Below are 5,000 nucleotides of genomic sequence, written 5' to 3' on the forward strand. Positions count from 1 at the left end.
ATGCCGGAAAAGTGTAATTTTATTGGCCACATATGAGACCAGTAAGCTAGAAATTATTTTCCAGTCTTTCCTTTTTTTAGGTACTAGCGACAACCCAGGAATTTGAGAAGTCGCTTAAATCGCAGTCAATCAGGCAAATAACCACACAAAAGCGAGAAAGTCACCACGACAATAACAGTACGGCTTTTTTATTGAGAACTTTTGCGTGTAAATACCTTTTTCAGTTTGTTATCGAGATTCCCATAAAAATCCTTATAATTTTTTTACCCTCTGAGACTGGGCCGCCTGTGACGCAGTAGCAGCGAGCTATATGTTGAGTAAGTGAGTCATCAGTCCTCGCTCTAGGCTTTGTCAAATAAGTATGCTGGAGACATACCAAAAATGGCGGATGCTATGAAAAACAAATCTTTCGATGTAATGGCATTGAAATGTTGGTGAAAGTAAATTAAATTCATTATGTGAAAGCGCATACAACATTTTGGTGGCGTTTCCTCGAGGATTTTGAGACTTTTGAAAAATCGTGTTTTTTTCGTCGGAGTACCCCTTTAAAGTAAACATAACCTGTGCTCGCATGAGGTTATTTGATGATTATCTTCACTTACTTGCTTGTGTCGCTGAACATTCCGCTTTGTCTCTATGAGTTAGGTTCAAACGGAGCGCGCTGTTTACGTTTAATGTTGTGCGCGAGCTACACCTGAATTTATATGTCGCAATGCTCGTCGCGTAGAGCGTTTGATTTAAAGTCGCGTACTAATCTCGCTAAAATTTTCCGTTTAGCAGAAACATTCAGCTAACCAGTTATTCATCATGTTTGCTGAGCAGTTATTGTAATTGCTAACCAGTTATTCACTGAAGTTTTAACCCGGTCCTGGCAGAACCGTTTGCCACAGCCGAGCGTACATTTGAGTGTACGTCAATTACGGAGACAGTCAGGAAGTTCACGTTACAGAAGACAAAGTTCCTTGAAAGGAGGAAATTTTAATTTTTTAACAGCAGGCTGGTTTTAGTTTGTTTTATCAGATCAGAAAAGAGTTAAGTTGATCGCTAAGTTGTTTGAATTTTGTGATCTATTCTTTGTTTTCTTTTATTTTTTACGAGCAAGGGAATTCTTTGAAATGGATAGAGCAATATCCGAGCATCCATGAAGTGCCTAATATGCACATTCACCCAACCGCCATTTTTCCTGTATTTTATTTTTACGCACAAAAAGAAATACTACTTGGCCCTAGTGATACCACCTGTTCCATACGTTTTGCCACTGTTAAATTGACGAAGGTACAGTTCGCAAATTTAAGAAAACAAAAACTTAGTTAACCTAATGAACGCTTCCTTGTATAAACCAAACTAAGGGCCTGATTACGTGGTGACTTTCAGCCCGGTCTGAAAATTTTGTTGCGATTACAGGCTCAATTTCATCCCTCGAGCGAGACGCAAATTTCCAAGAATTTACTGACATGCGAAAAGACAATCGATGCGCATGCTCACGTTCCTTTTTCAGCCCGGGTTGAAAAAATGATAGCGATTACATGGATTTGTCAGCCCGTTTGCCCGGGCTGAAAACAAAAACGGGACAAGGATTTTCATCCCGGGTTGCAATTCAGCCTGGGCTGAAACCTTCTTCATGCAATCGCCACCTTCATTTCAAGAGGATTTCTTTCAGAACCCGGACTAAAACCTCACCCAGGCTAACCGGTCTAAAATTCGCCATGTAATCAGGCCCTCAAAGTGGTTTCACGTCCATCTATCATAACCTGTGCTATGATCTCTACCCCTTCTTTTCCTTTCCATTTGCCGTAACAACAGAAATACAAACAAATACAACTCAAAACATTAACATATAACCAAAAAAAACAGTAGTAGGAAAACTGCTGAAACTGATCACCTACTGACATGTAAAGTGAATTATGTACGTTTCTCACACCTCGAGCTATCATTTAGCTTGCTTGAATGGATATGAACATGACTTGATTGCATAAAAGGGTATCAAAGGCCTGTTCGCAATAAGCCTTTGCTTGAGCCAAATTAAAACAAAAATCACAATAAAATAAAATAAAACGTAAAAATTTGGTTTTGACCATGGGAACAACATCTTTTCATTAGTACGAAACAATTACTTGATTGGATTTATAGTGTGACGAATTTTGCGATGACTATATTTTGAGCTAGAGAGCAGCAACGTCTTTTTACATTCGGTGCAAGGTTTTATAACGAAGCTCCGTCAAAGGCAATAAGTTGGAAATTTGACCACGACGTTTCTTTATTTTTGACTTGACATTGAAATTGTTCCCTAGCATTAAATAGTTGCTTTTATACTGAAGGTTTCTTAATCTGCATTCCAGGCCGGATTCTGGATTCCGATCCTGCTAACCTAACATTTCAATACACCGCGGGAGAAATGTGCTTAATTTTAACTCCCTCACGAATCACGTCACTGAGCAAAAGACTGATAAGATCAAGGGTAGAGCCACCTCAAGCATCGTGAATGCGAATGCTAAGGCTGCTGATGCAAAACAAAACAAAAAAATGCGGAGGATTTAATTGGACACTGCTGTCATGGGAGGCTGAGTTTGCTTAGTCATTTATTAAATGCGTCATCTAAATAAACCAACACGTTCCACCTACGACCTCCGTGAACAATGCGCTGAAATGGATGTAGCTATCGCTAGGATACTTGTTGGAGACACTATAGCAATCAAATTAACTCAAATCAAATCGATATTTGTTTCTGAGGAGATGGAAAACCCCGACCCGGTAAAAAACGTCTCAGAGCTGAGTAGAGAGCCAAGAAACGACTTCACACATAAGAGTGCGAGTGCTTTCATCACTGCTCTAATATGAGAGCCACAAAATCGAAGTTCTATACGTTATCGAGCGAATTCTGCACTTGCACACTTCAGGACAATATCCCTGAAAGTAGAAACTGCTTATGTGACTTCCCCAGAATATGTTAAACGCAAACAAAGTCAACACAAAACATACAACCCCGTTTCATTGTTGATCACTTAATGCGTGTGACTTCTTGAACAATACACGTACACTTACGTCAACCAAAAAGCAACGGGCAATGTCCATGAAATAGAGCAAATATAAAGGTCGTTGTCATCGATATTTAAACGCTACATTTCAAGAAATTTTGATTTAAAAACATTTTAAAAAAGTTTGACGACGTTTCGACGTTCACATAACGTCATTCTCAAGTCAAAATGAATAAGAATTAAACAAGTATATATAAGATAAGTAAACAATAGGAACTAATGTACAATAGAAAATATGTATGAGAATAAGAATAAAATACAATAGAAAACAATAAAAATTAAGTAAAAAGTTTTGCATTAATGGAGTCACTTTGTACATTGAGAGAAGGTTTAAGTTTCCTGATGAACAGCATTTCGAAAACAAGACAGTTAAATTTGCTGCTGCACTTCTTAAGCACGTGAAATTGGCTGCTTTTCAATCAGGAGACTACCATGATGTTCCCTGAAGTGGTTTCCAATTGATGACTGCTTATGTTCAACGATGCGTTGGTGAAGGTGTCGGGTTGTCATTCCAACATAATCTGCATCACACAGATCACATTTAAATATGTAAACAACGCAATTTTGGTTTACCAAGTCAGGTTTCTTCTCTTTCGGCTTAAGATCTTGTTCAAGCTTACGACTAGTAAATATCGGCTGAATAGTGACATTATTGATCTTATGGTTTAGCTCTTTCAATTGCTTTCTAACAGCACTGGCGGATTTCTTTAATGCAAAACTTTTTACTTAATTTTTATTGTTTTCTATTGTATTTTATTCTTATTCTCATACATATTTTCTATTGTACATTAGTTCCTATTGTTTACTTATCTTATATATACTTGTTTAATTCTTATTCATTTTGACTTGAGAATGACGTTATGTGAACGTCGAAAACGTCGTCAAACTTTTTTAAAATGTTTTTAAAATCAAAATTTTTTATCGCTAAACTTTTTAATCAAATGCTTCAATAAGTCACTACTTATACATTTCAAGAAGTCAAGAAAAATGATGATGTATTTGCCTCAATAAGACGAAAAAACCTTAAGCAATGGTCCCGTTTTGCTAAAAGATAGAACTTAATACAAGTGCTAAGGTTTGTATTTATTCAAATTCCAAAAGGGTTGTGGTAGAACTAAACACTGAAGAAAACGATTTCTCGCAGGTCAATCACTATAATTTAGCTGTGACTACCCTAAAATTATAGGCCTTTCGATCTTCCCTATTTTCCTTGGAAGATCTCCTCCAGAAGAAGATATTATGGAACGCATCAAAATTTCAAAGTTCGGATATTTGTGGTAGTCCATTGCCCAAGACCTTTTAAGTGGGTACTCAAAGAGCACTAGATAACGAAAACCGCATTGGCAAAAAATTGGTTTTCATTATCTTGATGGCTATTGTGATGGGTTAATTTTATCCCTACGACTGAGAGGCGTCTCTCGAAATAGCTGATCGTTATACAAGGGGTGGGCAAGTGTTCCCATCATCATTATTTACACCTTTCCTCTGCTTCGAATTATCGATCACCAGGGCAACAAACTGATATCGCCGAAGGAAGATATTTCATTGAAAACGTCGTGACTGGGCGTTACCTGTTCCAGACTGGAGACAAGATGAAAGGCAACCGAGGTGATGAAGGGGGCTGGTTTGCAAGCTCCATCTGAGGTTGGATCAGATGCCAACTACTACAATCGAGCCTACTGGAAGATAATTCCTCAAGGCGATGGCAAGTACTTCATCGAAAACCTGGAGACCCAGAGGTATTTGTTCCAGACTGGAGACAAGATGAAAGGCAAGCGAGGTGATGAGGGGGCTGGTTGCAAGCTCCATCTGAGGTTGGATCAGATGCCAACTACTACAATCGAGCCTACTGGAAGATACTTCCTCAAGGCGATGGCAAGTACTTCATCGAAAACCTGGAGACCCAGAGGTATTTGTTCCAGACTGGAGACAAGATGAAAGGCAAGCGAGGTGATGAAGGGGGCT

The 5,000-nt window shown here is 38.5% G+C and overlaps 1 pseudogene; it reads left to right on the forward strand.

Moving 5' to 3' along the window:
* LOC138005187 (uncharacterized) overlaps positions 1-5,000 on the forward strand; it is a 6,246-nt pseudogene that overhangs the window by 1,013 nt on the left and 233 nt on the right.

Source organism: Montipora foliosa, chromosome 6 (genome assembly GCF_036669935.1).
Source record: "Montipora foliosa isolate CH-2021 chromosome 6, ASM3666993v2, whole genome shotgun sequence".
NCBI lineage: Eukaryota > Metazoa > Cnidaria > Anthozoa > Scleractinia > Acroporidae > Montipora > Montipora foliosa.